The sequence below is a fragment of the Meleagris gallopavo genome, chromosome 13, assembly GCF_000146605.3.
Source record: "Meleagris gallopavo isolate NT-WF06-2002-E0010 breed Aviagen turkey brand Nicholas breeding stock chromosome 13, Turkey_5.1, whole genome shotgun sequence".
Taxonomy (NCBI): domain Eukaryota; kingdom Metazoa; phylum Chordata; class Aves; order Galliformes; family Phasianidae; genus Meleagris; species Meleagris gallopavo.
Window position 1 is genome coordinate 3,330,549 of NC_015023.2, and position 16,019 is coordinate 3,346,567.

Below are 16,019 nucleotides of genomic sequence, written 5' to 3' on the forward strand. Positions count from 1 at the left end.
CACTGGATGGCTTTTTAAGCAGTGCACAGTGGTCTCATCGTAGATGATGTAAACCTTTGCCCTTTTCACAGATGTTTAAGTGGGTCTGCAGTAGCCCACCTCTCCCACTGAATACACACATTAATATTACACTAAGCTCTAGCCACAGAGAGCATAGACTAGAGCCAAGGCCCATCTGTGAGCAACAAATGAGTATTTTCACAATCCCTTTGAATGACACTGCACTGACGCGTAAAGTGAAGTGAACTTCCAGAAACTTGCAATTTCCATCTTTTTTCACCTCTCTATTGCAAGATAGTATTGTCCAAATGAAGCTCAAGTGATCCTATAAAATTACAGTATAGTCAAGGTTTGGGATTTTTTTGTTGTTGTTTGTTTGTTTTTTTAAGTATTTTTTAGGTTCTAAGCTGAAGGCTGAACAAATTTGTCTCTTACAGATCTTTAGTAGACCTGAATTTCTAATCATTGAAAATTTAGCAACCTTAGTCTTCTTCAAGAAAGAGAAACTCATTCCTTCACCAGCAGAAAACACAAAGCGGTCTGTAAAATAGCTGTACAAACCACAAACATTTAGCATCTTAAATTTCTTATAAGTTTTAATTAAAAAGTCACAATCCACTGTCCCAGCTTTTTTTTTTAATTTGAACAGATGCACCTGTATCTCATGGCATATTGAAATGTACATTTCTGTAAAGATGGAAAATATGGGAACGATTAAGAAAAAACAGACTCTGAAGTAAGCAAACTATTAGCTATACTAATTAAAAAATTAACTTATCCTTTACAAATCTCATCTCTCTTTTCATACCACACCATACAGTCATCTTACCAAATCAGACCCAAGGTCTACAGCATTGAAGAAAGGCTGCTTGGACTACAACATCAATACAACCCACTGAAGACATTTCTGCATAACCTCCTTAAATTCAAGCACATGCTCTAACAACATGCAGAAGGTCTTCCAGATTTAACCCCAAATCTCCTCACTTCAGTCACTTTTAGTCCATGAAATGTATAGAAAATATGAGATTAGACAGCAGTTACTGTAACTTCATTCTTTGCTAATTAATCAGGTTTTATTGTGTAGACTCTGGCTCAGCTCATAATGCTGGAAGGAACCTAACACAGTAGTTCAAGATTTCACCAGTTTAATAACCCTTGCTAATTGAGGGCAGAGGGAACCCACACACTGTATTGGGGTTTTTAGTACCTAACCTTCTCCTATGGGGGAGAAGGAAAGGAGAAAAGATCTGAATTTGAAAGAGGGAAGGAGAGGACTGTAGGTAAGTAACCACCCTAATCATTCATCCCTGCATTAGTTGTTCTGGCAATATAAACTTAAACGTGTCTATATATAGTAAATTGTACAATATATATACAGAAGCATTTATCAAGGAGCCCATTCTATTCATGAAAACTAGCCACCTCCTGATGCAAAACCAGGATTTTTCCCAGTCAGCATAGAAATACATTCATTTTACATGTAATTGTTGTCATTCAAATCACCTAACATAACAAATGCTAGAAGACATTATAGTTCATCTGCTAAGCAGTCTTTTTATGAGTTGAGGCTTCAATGCTTTAATGGGCAAATTGCTTGATTTAAGTAAATCATGTCACCTCCATCCAAGTAATCATATTTGTTGCAGACTTGCTGACCTCATCTCTACACTAAAAACAAAAACAAATTTACATTTTCAGCTTGAGATATTTAGTTCAAATGATTTACAAACAGGTTGCAATGAAAAACTAATTTCAGCCTACAAAGATACTATTTAAGTTCTTTGTTGACAGAGTTTACAGATATATAATTATTAGTTACTGTCATTAAAATAGAGATGACATTTTTGCACAAAGAAAACAACTTTTGAGATAATTCCCCTAAGGTTACCACTGCATTTAGAAAACATTAGTCTTGGGGAAATGGTTAAAAAAAACAAAATTACATATCTGCTGTGATAATAGGTTTCAGGGTGGGTTTTGTTTTTTTTTTTGGTAAACATTATTTCCCCCTCTGCTTCATACAAGAAATCTTACAAGAGGCTTTCCACAGCATTATGTCACAACTTTCAAAAACATGGAATGTTTTTAAAAATCACTCCAGTTAACCAATTCTCTGAAATTTCAAGCAAATTTTGAGCAAAAAGATGTTAATGATGTTTTATAAAAATAGACATATTTAGAAGCATTCATAATTTAATTTCAAATTTTGAGGTACAAAGGTGAGAATTGAAGAAATTGGGCAACATTTCAATGCACAAGCCTAGTAGGGCTTATAGAAGAACCACTGGATTTTGTTCACTACACAAGGAAAAACATTTTTAGGTCACCATCCAAGCTTTCCTCCAAAATGTAGTAAGCTTTTTTCCTAAGTTTATACAGCTCAGAATCCTTCATAACAAGCCTCTTCAACTGTTTTTACTATTTCACAGCAACTCTGACATACTCTTTTTTGTTATTAGCAAAACAAAACATCCCTGCTTTTAAAAACATAGAAGGCAAAATTTACACATTACACCCTGTAAATCTGAGGTGGAAGGATAATACATAACCTTCCATTTATTCATATTGACATTTTAAATTGCCTAACTAGTAGCACAGAATCCTCCAGAATGGCTTTCTTTATTAGCCCCTCTTCAGCTAAAAGAATGTCTACTTCTAGTGCATACTATTTGTTCTGATTAAGAATATTTAGAGTGGAGGAGGAAAAACTGAAGATGTGGGGAAAAAAAACCCAACACAAATAAGGAAAGCTCAACATTTCACTCAGGTCCTTTCCATGACATTTCCCTTTCAGCTGTTTACTAAGATTGTTCCAGAAAAATCAAAAAAAGGGAGAGGGTGAAAAAGCTCTCTAAGCAGCAGAATTAAAGGTGGTAATGGAGGAAATATAAAGGTGATAATTGACCTTAATGGTCAATCCAGCCTTAAAGTCTTTGACACTTGTCTTTACAGTTGATTTAATGATTAAAAAAGTTTCTAGCAGGTCACAACGCATCATCTCAGTAAAATCTGTTTGCTAAATATATAATTGTCTCCTACTGAAGATCTCAAATAATTCCTTTGAAATTTATAACAACAATCCTCAGTCTTGTTACCCAGCGTACCAAAACAGCAGCCAAACATGACTTCTGGCTAGGGGTTCCAATACTGCTGAGTATGTATGGGTGAAAAATATTGTTTTTTACTCCTCTTTCATACTCCTCCTTTCTCTAATTCAGTGAAGGTTCCTATGTGCTGGAACTCAGAACATTAGTGTCTCATTTATTTTATACATAGAAAAGGCTTAAGCTCAATCTTTTTTGTATCAATACAATGTGCTTTTAGTCCCCAAGCAGTTACATGATCGCCCATAAAGTTTTGGACACTCTGTATCACATTCTTGAATACACCGTACAATGGATTAGATTTTCTTGTCAACAATCTTTTTTCCTTAAATACGCTTTGCTGATAGATTTTGCAACATCTTCATTGGTAGTGCAGAAGTTGTATCCTGTAAAAATGGTATTATAGTTGTCTTTTCTTTAGACAAGAGTCTAGGTTTGTAGAAAAACAAGTATTGTAAGTGATGCTTATCTGATGCATACTAATATGTAAGCATGATGATGTGCCCTTGTAAGCATGCCTATATGATATCTGTCATTATTACTCATGAAAATCAACTTTAAAAGCCAACCATGAAATTGAAGAATGCTACCAAATAATATTTGGGTCCACATCCTCAAAATTTAAAAAAAAAAAAAATAATCAAGTTTAGGGCTACTGATGATAGATAACGCCTAATTTCATAATTTGAGCTCAAATTGTTACCTTGAAATTGCACTTAGGTCTCTTATCTCTTGCTCCCCGTAATAAACAGTAATCAGTGACAGCACCTATTAATTCACAAAACAGAAACAATAGGAACTGGACATAAATAACTATTTTGAGTATGGCAAATAATATGCTCGGTTATCTTTGATTGTGAATCTAAAACCAAAAACGTTGCGTTATATGGCTTCATGAACAGCCAGAGCAACTTAAGTTTAACCAATCATTTTCCAGAGCCATCTCAGAATCTCAGTTCTGAGACATCCCATGCAGTTCCTTAAAACTGTCTCTTTCTAAAAAGATGTTATGGTTTGAAACTCTTATTTTCTCAGTTTAAAGAGACACTTCTCACAGGAAGTGGTCTCCTCCTCACACCTGAAGTGCAGTTTATCCATCTCAGAAACCACAGAGAAGGCTGGAACAAGCAGACCACAAGTAGAGAGAATCTCTCGTTTCATCTCATTGTTTCATCTTCAGCTACGTGGGCACGTGAGTTTTCATAAAAACTACACAATGTTCTGCAATCATCTCATTTTTGTGAAAAAAATAATAAAATGACCTGGCCAGAGACTTCATGTGTCTGTATCTGCTGACATAAGATCTCTTTACCTCAATAGTAATATTTATTTTTCTTTTTTAAAGTCAGTTGCATTTCTCATTGTGAAAAATTACCCTCATCACACAGATGGTATTGATCATTTGTTTCAGGGTAGCATTCTAAAGGAGCATTCATGAAACTTCAATAATGATTCATTACATCTGATTGATATGTAATGGAGTCACTATCCAACATTTGAAGCACACCGCAAAGGAAGCCCACAAGCAATAAAAGCATTTGTAACGGACAATGTTTGAGGCCTTAAATGTCCCAGACAGAAAAGCAGATCAAACACTGCTCAAATAACTAAGTTGTATCAGATGTATAAAGCCATTCCAGGTGTATAAAAAACAGCAAAACTTGGTTTGAGTTTCAAGTTGTTTGATTAATTTAAAGAATAATAAAATAGTCTCTTTTTCCACAGTTTTACTTTTCCCTAAAATGACGTTATAGCATTTTCATGTGGGGAAATTTTCCCTCCTTTGTATATCTAGAGTGTATTCTTTCAGTTTGAAGGTCTGATTTTTTTATACGCCGATGTCAGAAAAATGACAGGTCAAATTTGTCTAAACCACACTGCTTCTGACCAACATCATCATTAGTTTAATATATAGATACATATTTAAACATATGCACTAATCAACATCCTGTTTTTGCTGTTAAGAATTTGCATTTACATCAAATCCTTTTCCTCCCTACTTTAAAGATCAGAAGATATTATTCAAAATTGTAGGAGATTGCAGCATACGATTTTCTCATTTAAAGACTTTCAGGCTACAAGTATGACAGAAACCTTATTTTATATGACCTCCACTCTGTGGAATAGATAGAAACCTCCACTAAAACTTTATTTTGTAGACTTCTAATGACTACAGACCCATTAGACCTGCCTTGTAATTGATATCTGCCATGTACAAGTAATAAGGTACTCTCTGTAACAGGTCTTGTAATGATCATCCTCCTTGATGCAAGGGATAATAGCCAGTGTCATGAGTTGAGGTTAAATAAACTGTAAGTGTGTAACTTTATGGGATACTTATTAGAAAGCAGGTGAATACAAATAAGAAGCAAAGAGGGGTATGTGATAAGACAGAAGGGGAGGGAGGAAGAGTATGAGCCCTAACTGCCAGATAAAAAGACAGTCTTCCTTCTCTGAGCTGAGATTATTGAAGCTACGTAATAGCCCTGACTAAACAAAGCTTTGCATTAAAGAGTGAAAGGTATTTATAATTCTATTTTAAATTTTGTAAGGTGTCAAAAGGAAACAAATGCTGTTTTCAATATTATTTCTGTCCCTTTTGAACAGAAGGTTCTTAAGTTTAGTTATATTACTTCTTTTACCTGAAATCTTCTTCTCTGGAGTTCATTTGCTGTCTATCTCAGCACTTTCTCCTCTTTCTTTTCTTCTCCTTTTCTTTATAGAGTTGTCTACGTAGTCCCTTTCACAATACATTCATGTAAAGATGACAATGAAACTCTTCTGCTCACCACAGGATGCTGTTAGTGACAATTATAATTAGTGTGCTATCACGATCACTGAAGGAAAGAACATGTTACAGCCCCACTATGGGTTGTTGCCTCTTCAATTGCTTATACCACTGTTCTTGAGATCTTGTTAAAATTATATTTAATGACTGCTGTTTAGATTCGTTTATCATGAAACCTTATACACACAGGTTATTCACCCATTTAGTTTGCCATCTCCCTTCTATCATCTTCCTTTTTCATTAACTGCCCGCTAACAGGAATTTCACCCGCTAACATAATTCATTCTCTACACTAGTATGCCTTTATTACTTAAATGCACATAATATTTGTTTACTTCACTGATTTATTGCTGAAGATTACTGTTCATATTTTCCTCACTTTGTTTTCCTTCTCAATGTTTTGGGGATATTGGCTGAACAATTGTATTCTAATCAATACTGAGATTAAATGGAATCACACACTTCTCCAACATATGTTTATTCTTGTGCTGAATAGACCAACCATTCACTTTTAAATATTTTCAGTTTTGCTGGTTAGAATTAAAGCAAGTGCTTGCTGCTTGTTGTATGCGACTATTTTCTAACGATTATGTATATACTTAAAAGAGAATTGCACAATATTACTTACCAGTTACCCAATTCACAGTCATTCTGCTATCCAAGAAGTAATCTTTCAGACACTGACAGAACTAACATTCAAGTTAGTTCTGCTAGGAGCAAGGAACTGAAGTAGCAAAAATCACGACTCAAAAATAGCGCTCAGACACACACGTACACGTGCACCAAAGCTGCCAGTGCGCAGCCATACACTTCGCTGCAGTAAATATTAAAGCTGAATAAATATCCCTATATATATATATATATATGTGTGTGTGTGTGTGTGTGTGTGTGTGTAGTAGGGATATTTATTCAGCTTTAATATTTATATATACATATACACACACAATCCTGTGAACTGTACAGTGTCAACTCAGGTACTCATACTTGGCATTTAGTAGTTTTGTTCTAGTAAACGTACTAGAACAAGTAGTAAATTATTCCAGTATTCCTAGTAAATTATTCCAGATCCATAGAATGACAACAGGCAAGTTCAAGATGTCATTAATTTGCACTGTAGATATGGCTGATGCAACATCGTCTTAACTCTACAAATAAACAGGCACTACTGAAGTATTCGAGTATCTGTTGCACATACATGTTCAGAAGTTCACTACTTGCTTTTCTCCATGTAAGGAAAAAGGATTTACTGAACTGAGGAAAGACAAGAACAGTCGGGGAAAATGACAATACAACATAGCAGAAAGGAAGGAAAAAGCTGTAAACACACAGATTTGAATGTGTTCCTCCTGTGGATTCAAAGCATTTCCTTTTCATAGAAAAATTATTTTCTGTATGCTGTCCTAAAACATGGATCATACTTGACTTCTCCTTCCTCAACAACCTAATTCCTTCTCCAACTCAAAAACACTCTCAGAACATGCTTTTATGCTATTTATTTTTCTTATCTCTGCTTATTTAGAGACCTCCATGCAGGGCTTCAGCCTGACTACCAATAATGTCTCCATGAGGGGATAAGCCCAATGCAGTGGGGACAGAGACTGAGGGAATATGCCCAATGCAGTGGGGACAGAGATTGAAGTACTTGTAGTTTCAGGCACAACATTTCTTTAGTAAGTTTCAGTAGCAGTTGTTTCTGTCAATTGTCCAAATTAACATATCAAAATCACCTGAAAAAAATCATTAAATGAAGGAAAAATATTTCCATCTTCTAAACTACCAGTCTTTCGTTATCCTCCCTTCACCTTTCATATATGCAAAAGGCAAACAAAACGACATTCCAACAAGACACACTGGCATATTCTCTTATAACATTTTATCCAATTCAGTAAATTCTCAGCAGTTTTGACAACTACAAGCATGTGTGATTCTTTATTTTATTGATGCATTGTTTTATTTTCTTTTCTTCTTCAAAGATACCAAACACTACATTCCTATAATCAGAATTTCTAAGCATAGAACTTTCCAGGCATGCATCTTGTTTTGATCACGCAGGCTCCAGAACTCCACATACTGAAGAAACACTTTGAGTGGTTGACACAAGTTTCCTATCCAAAGGGTCAGCACTGTCAGGCTACATGGCTGCCACCCATGCAGGCTCCCTCACAGCTGGTAACTTCTCAAGCATTTCAAAGGTACTGAATGGAATGGCACCGTAAAGGGATTGCATGTATCCAACCAAAAACAGTGTATTTAGCCCAGTTTTAAAGGCTAGATATATAGATAAACACACACCAGCTCTGTGGTGGTCAGAGATCCCACTTGGTGCTTTCTTCCTCAGTGGCACATGCTGCCTTTGACCTTAATAGTTAAAATGAATCCCCCCCATTACTGATATCCTCAAGCACCCCTAAAACAATCTGACAGAATGTAACCTGCAGTAAACACTGTTTCTGAACTAAATGATATCCCAGCACAGAGGGAAACTGCCTGAAAACATTCTCTGTTTCCTGATTCTGCTACAATGAGGACCTGTAAGCAGCAGCATTCACATTATTTGTTTCAGATGCCACCATATGCTCATGGGAGATTCAGGGCAAGGGGCACACTTCGACTCTTCACATGCCAAGAGGAAGAAAATCAATTTCAATACCCAGGGGGAGAAATTACTACAAGAGAAGGTCACTCACCACTACAAGCTGCTCCATTATCATGCAGACTTGGAAGGAATCCTACAAAAATTAGGTAGCTGTTGAGTCTTAGCTGCTAAATTACAGTAAGTAACCTGGATTAACGTGAAAGTTACATAGAGGAACTAAACTTTAAACTAAGTAAGATCTGCTTACTTATGTTTGTTCTGTTAAAGAATTTAGACTAAGATGCTGTTTGATACTGAAGGTCAATAATTTGCACACTGCACACAGTAAAAAATTGTTCTCACAAAGCAAGAAAAGATTCCTGCCAAGTTGGGATGGCTGCTAATGGACAGTGGGGCGTCTCTGGTGAAAACCAGTCTGATAATCACTCAACATTCCAAGAATCTCCTTTTCTTCAGAAGTTAGCATGTTCATTCAAAGGAAGATTTACTTCAACTATGCACATACAATTTTTGGTGGCCAAAGCTAAAGCTCTACTTCTTTAGTATTTGTACAGCCTGTACCTAATTCAACCACGTGTAAATGGGTTTGCATGCAGAAAATAAACTGACAGAGAAACAAGAACTGTAAGAACAGTAAAATGTTGATCATTTTAGCCACATTTTCTTTAATCAGCAAGCATTCAAAACAGCAAAGGAAGACACATTCAAGAACAGACAGATACTGTCATAAAAAAAGCTGAATATGACAAATAAATATCAAAATAAAAGTGCTGTTAGACATCCAACTAACCTTAACATGGATTTACAGAAGCTCATTTTGTACAAAAATCAAGATCAAATGTAGAAAACAAAATTGCAAAGCGAGACTATAATTAGCTAGTAAAAAGTGAACTCATCCATATACAACGAAATGCTCACTATTGACAAGTGCCTCAAACATATTATTAATTTCACAATATTTCAAGGTTTTTTGTTCTTCTTTAGAGCTTTTGTCACTGGATAATGCGATCCCAGAAAAAGCACCATTCACCTTAATAGTCATGTTTTTCTAAAAAAGTTACTGTGAACACAGAAGCATAGAAACAAGACTTCAATTTCATCTTAACATACATAAGAAAACAAAAGGAGTGAGTTTTAAGGCCTTACTCATGACACATAAGTGCTTGGTCAGACTCAATATCCTAAATGAGGATTAGAATTTAAGTAGAACAAGTCAAAAAGAACACTTAATTTGTACACCAGGATTACAAAATAAGGGCATATACCCAAAAACATCCCCAGTTGGGTTATATTATTTTCGCTGAAATACTCCCATATCTGTTATTCTCATGTAGATGCCAGCTTTTCTTAAAAGGGTTTCTTATCATTGCTTTTTCATTTTCCCTGACATCACGGGCTAGATACACAGAAACTGAATCACAATACCATGCTCAAGGATGACAAAAGAATGGAAGCAAAAGGACACCAGGTGCTCTCTCAACTCTTTAGAATGGGGCTAGAGAACAGCTGTGTGAGATACCTGGGAGGAGTTAGAATGATTCAAGAACAGAAACAATTCAGTGGAGAATACTGGATCAGAATTTGGAAGCAGTTGAAGAAAAACAGGGAAGTTAGCTGGAAATAAGGTTGCACTGGGAGAATGCGCAGCATTAAAAGGCAGCAAAATGCACTTTGATTAAAACTTCTGCTTTGAGTTACACTGTGTGTAATTTAATTATGGCAACACACGCTGCATGATAAATGCTCTGTGAACACTAATAAAAGACACTCGGCTGCAAAAAATTTTTGAGTCTAAAGACCAACAAGTTGACAACATAGAATAGCCCTGAAGCTTGTATGCTATAGATGCTGAAAATCACAGGTTAAAGTCTAGTGCACTCTAACTTCACTTGCTCTGCCTTTGCACCATCCCATAATATTTAATCATAATTCAGAGATGATGAAACAAAGTCTCTTCTGTAAGGGGGAAAGGCAAACTACAGATGTCAGCAATTTTTTATTATTTTTTTTTTTCCAAACAAAGCATAAATGATAAATAAACATAAAATTAACCCAAAATCTAGTAGCCTCAGCAGAACATCTCGTCACATTTAAAAGAACTGCATGTAAATGAAGCGCAGAATGAAATTTTCAGGAGTCTCAGTCTGATTTTTAACATGCTGTAAATAGTGCTGCAGGCATGAAGATTTTATGGATTTTGAGTACATATATCTTTATTCTCATGCAAGTATTAACACATTTTTTTTTCCCCGTACCTGGCATGAGATGGGAAACATTTAAATCCTGTCTCATACCAACTTAACTGGTATTAGAACAGATTTGAAAACAAGGCCAAGACAAAACATAGTATTTATATAGACTACTTAACAGTCAATATTTATTTTAAAAAAATATATTTATTTCCAATATACTTTTTTTAAAGCATATTTTTACTTATGGTACTAAAAAGAACTTTAATGACATCTATTCTGGACATTGTGTTATACCAAGTGTAATGCTAAGTTCAGTCAAAACTATAACATAAAATTGGCAGCACCACGTTATTTGGCTTTTCCTATTTAATTTTTTAGTCACCGAGTGTGTACACTGTGCCTTCTCTTGGGAAATTAACTATTTTTCCCCTGGTTGCTATCACCAAATGGAAAAACACATACGAATTTGCACGTTATGCAGCCAACATCTCTTTGCAGTTCTACTTTTCCACTCTATAATACATTAAATGAGTTTCCCTATAGTCCAGTGAGCGTCAAAGCACAATAGGAAAACACAATACCTGCACTAATGGAAGATTTTGCCAATAGCTGTTCATAGCCAGCTATGATTTTTGTATTCCACCTCAGATTAAAATGCAAGCAAACCAGAGTTCAACTTGCTTCTGCCCTGTAGCCTCCAACCAGTACAGCAGCGATTATCTACTCCAGGTGTTAAGATCAAGAAACCAAATTGCTTCAAGATCTTTCCTAAGAGGTCATTTTTTATTTATATATAACTTGGACTGATTTATTAATTGTATTAGTAACAACAAAGCTAATATAACAATCACTTACATCAAAATTGAAAAAAAAACAAAAAACAGTTTTCTTTTTTGAGAATGCTTTGACTTTGGGGCATAAGAAAAACACAGGAAAAAGAAAGAACCCGAAGCTTCTTGTGAAACTCTTTTAAATAGTAACAGGTTAAAAACCAATCATCTATACTATTCCCTCAAATATTAATTCATGCATAGAGGATAGAATTATCTATTCATTTGCTCTCATGCAGCAAATTAATAGATGTAGCAGCAACAGGCATCTGTACCTTTCTAGGACTAGCAGTTTATTTGGCCCAAAGGATATATTCCTCTCGAGAAATCAACAAGATCAAAGGCATGATGAGAAATCCTGTGGGACCTTATACTACTGCCTGGTATTTCCTGATATTTCCCTGCTTATATATCAGCATGCAATTGATAAAGTACATTTTTCTAGCTTCACAACTTACATTGTTACAACCACACCTCAGAGCCCTTCACAAAAGCAAGGGAAGATCAAGTCAAGGACAGCAATAGCTTTAAAGTTTCCACTTTGGACTCCCCCCCAACAAATGGAAACTCAAAGTTAGCTGTTTCCATTAGGAAGACAGGCTGAAACCTATCTCCAACTGTTCTGTCAGCACAGGAAAACTATTCTCAAGGGAATATTTAAGTAGCCATTCCATGATGGTTCTTGTCCCAGCTATCAAGTCCTATATAACAGCCTATATCCAGGACAGCAAGGTGTTTCAAGCGTTTTAACTTTCTAATTCAATGCAAGAAATGGCAAATGAAACATTATGTATGCTAGAAGGAATATGTAACTTGAGCACTGATGTGTCTCGCCATCCAAGGCAGAGCACAGAAAACACACGATAATTCCAAGGTATTGTAAGCACCCTTCTAGTATCTTTCTCCTCCAAACAACTTGGCACTCCACTGTTGCTCAAACAATAGCTAGCTCACATATTAGCTAAAGAACATCTAGAAAACATAGTTAGCCATCTTAATCCCACAAGAAACACTACCAAAACACGTGACCCTACTAACACAAATAAGTTTCTGAACTGTGCGTATACCTAGCTCAAATGAAACAAAAGGAATTGTATCCTGGTACCGCTAGACATTATTTAGGACACTGCATTCACAGTACTGACAGGAGAACATTTTAAGTTTGTTTTTTTTTAAACATTCTTCTAGTGATTTCACATACTTAAATGCATGCCTTGTCTGGCAGTCTTCAGGGTGGGTTTCAAGAATCAACTCTCAGTACAGTACTGTTTTTCCTAAGAGGCAGCAAAATCACTTCTGACAAATTCTTTGCAACACCAGGCAAAGTATTGTTAGGAATACCAATAGTCATATACATAAAAAATTTAACTCACCCAGCTGATGAGCATCTCATAGCTGTGGAACATTCCTTCTCAGGAAGCAGTCCTCATCCAGGAGGCATTCACCATTTGGAGGCTAGCCCTTAAATGAGCCGAGGGAGGGGTGAACCACCCCTCCCAATGAGGTGAATCGCTTGCACCTGTACTTCCCGAGTCAGCCACCCCCTTCACCAGGTGCTCAATCATCAGTTCAGGCCCTGATATAACAGTTCCCCTACAGGTGCAAATTATCTCTCTCATCTTTGGCACTGTTTTCTCATTTGTGGCACCTGGTATGCTGGCCTTCTGCATTCACGTAACTTCTTACCTGCTCGCCTTAGATACACCACAACAAAAACTTTCTGAGATCTCAACTGAAATTATGATGTTCTATTCCACAGGTTCCTGAAGCTGCCACTTTTTCCCAAGACATAACACTACAATGTTTTGCATTATTACTGGTGACCCTAAGAACTCTGTCTTCAGAAACAGAGTGGAAGTAAGAAAAGCAGCAGACATAGCACAAAAACTGCAACTTCATCAGCTTTGAGATAGTCATAGACTACAACCTCACATTCAGATAATGTTTGCCAAAGTCCAAGTAACAATATTTTTTCTGTTAATCCAATGCTTATTTTGGTATTATTTACACTCTGACACACCACCTGACACAGTGTGACCCCTGCAGTCTTTAAGCAACAAACTGCAAAGGAAACATGACTGCTGTAACACTGGAATGTAGATAAACCAGATACAGTTTGTGTCATGTAATGCCCTTTTAATGCAGTCGAGCCCAATTCAACTGACTTTAGATCCATAAACCCTCTAGAGGCTGATGACATTCTTCAGCAAGAACTCCTGGCTGACAACAGCATGCCAAATTCTACACTTACCTCTGTTATATGAAGACAGCATATATTTGCTTCTTTGGTCACTGAAGCTTTTCAGTGCATCTCTGGCAAAACCAAAGCAAAATATATTACCTGAAAAACAACACTACTATTCTCACGTACAAAAAGCAGTGATTAAATATTGCTTTTGCAATAATAAAAATTGCATAAAGGAGTCAGAAATCTTAGGATAGCACCATGTTATACTTCCTTTTAATGTTTAGAAATGTATTGTTCCAGTGAACCATTACACCTCTATACTCAGAATAGTATTTAAGGAATACTAATAATATTAAAAAATAATGTTCACCTTTAATCACCAATGGCATAGCTGTACTTTGCCTCAGAAGGTACTGCTTGAAATCAGCTACGCAACAGGAAAAGAAACAAAGTCCTGTCTTGCAATACCTCCTAGTAGTATTCCCTGAGCTTATAGGACAGCTCAGACTACAGTGAATATATGCTTTTGGGCATCAGAAAATTAAACCTATGTGCAAGCACTGTGAAATGCATAACTAGAACTTTACTGCCTGTAAAAACAAGCCACATATTCCACTTTTCCTTTCAAAGTTGGAATAGTGTTGATCATTTTTCCTCCAGCATATTCATGTGAACAAGATATTTCATCTCACAGATTTTACCCCAGTTCTGTCTGTGCACATTTTAAATAAATTAAGACAAAATAAATCCATTTTATTGTATTACTTTGTGCCACCTCTATGAAATAACGCTCATCTCTATATTTTGTAAGGGATGGTGACATGCCTAAAAATGGTGCATGAAGTATAATCTTCAAGGATCACACTGCTAGAAAAATAAATCTAAGACTATGTTTCAAGCCCAGAATGGCACCACTTTTGATTGAAATGCCTCTGAATCATCCATTTTGATACAGCTATGCTGTAAAATTAATACAATTGATCACCAGTGTAGCTGTAACAAAACTAGTGACTAGTTGCTTTGTTTTCTAAACATCTGTTCATCTCTTGCGAGCATAAAGCATTCCCGTGAAATAAATTACATGTAATCCTTCAGTTTTGGAAAGAAGAACTGCAAACTCACAGCTGGAAAACCATGCTGCAAAGAAGTGCCAGTCAGATCACATAACCAAAAAAAAAAAGAAAAAATCTCCTCCCATGACTGTTTTATTCATCACAGTCTCAGTCAAATAACCTTATTCTAACAAAATACTGATACTTGTCTTGTTTCTTAACTGCATTCTAGGATCCAGGAATCTTCCAAGCTGATGGAGTACTAGCAGGACAGAGAAACGGGAGTGAGGTACTCTAAAATACTAAAACAACTTTTTGCAAAGCCAAAACCAAATGATTAAGAAGGAAAAAGTAAAAGTGATCTATTCAGAAAGCAAAGACAACTTTAGAATTTTATTATCTAAAACTGAAGTTAACGGATGTCATCTTTATTCATTTTTTACTATCACAACATTAGAGCTTTCCACAAAACCTGAAAATATGTGGCAGAACAAGCAAGAAAAGCCCATTCTGATAAAGAAATTAATTTATATTTTCGAACAGGAAGTTGTGGTAAAAACCGTAGTTCTCAGTTTTGATTTTGGTAGCTCTTTGGTAATTCTAGAAATCGTCAAAGCAAAGAGAGGTAAAAATAACCAAAGGGACAAGAATGTCGAGTACCCAGCAGTTGAGAGAAGCAACTCCCTTGGCTTCTGGCATTAGTTTCACTTTCATTTTGAGTTCAAATGTGAAAAAAATAATTTTATGAATCAAGAATCAGCAAGCTTTTCCTGAAGAAAGCATTCTACAACAGCCATTCAGAAAGACATCAGAAGCCATTTTTTCATCTACTATGATCAATGCCATTTAGATTTTCATGTATAATAAAAGCACATACATTCAAGTAGGAGGGTAAGTGGGCATGACCATCATATTAATCAAATACTGGCTTCAGAAGAGTTATCTGCTAGAGCAGGCATATAGCAAAGCTTAAATTTAACCTTTCTCTCTTAGTGTAAAACAACATCTGCTTCTGTTATGTCACCAGAACAAAACAGGAACACAATTAGTGCGCCCAAGTCGAGATCTTGGGCACCATTTTGAAGCTTAAAATAGGACAGTAAGGACCACAAATTGCATAGAGTGATCTCATTCAAGGTGGTGCAAAGATACAATATCAAAATTTGCAAAACAACTCATAAGCCATTAAAAATCTAAACAAAAAGACCTTCTTCACCACTCTTCGCAACCACACAACTTACTTGTGAGTTCAATCAGTGAAATATA

At 35.9% G+C, this 16,019-nt stretch overlaps 1 long non-coding RNA gene across 1 annotated transcript; it reads right to left on the bottom strand.

Annotated features, from left to right (window-relative positions):
* Positions 1-1,050: 1,050 nt before the first annotated feature.
* On the bottom strand, positions 1,051-12,976 carry LOC109369762. Its single transcript, XR_002119219.2, has 4 exons — positions 12,887-12,976; positions 5,750-5,905; positions 3,811-3,875; positions 1,051-1,671 (listed from the first exon to the last, which is right to left on the bottom strand). It is a non-coding gene; the product is annotated as an uncharacterized LOC109369762 (long non-coding RNA).
* Between the last annotated feature and the right edge of the window lie 3,043 nt (positions 12,977-16,019).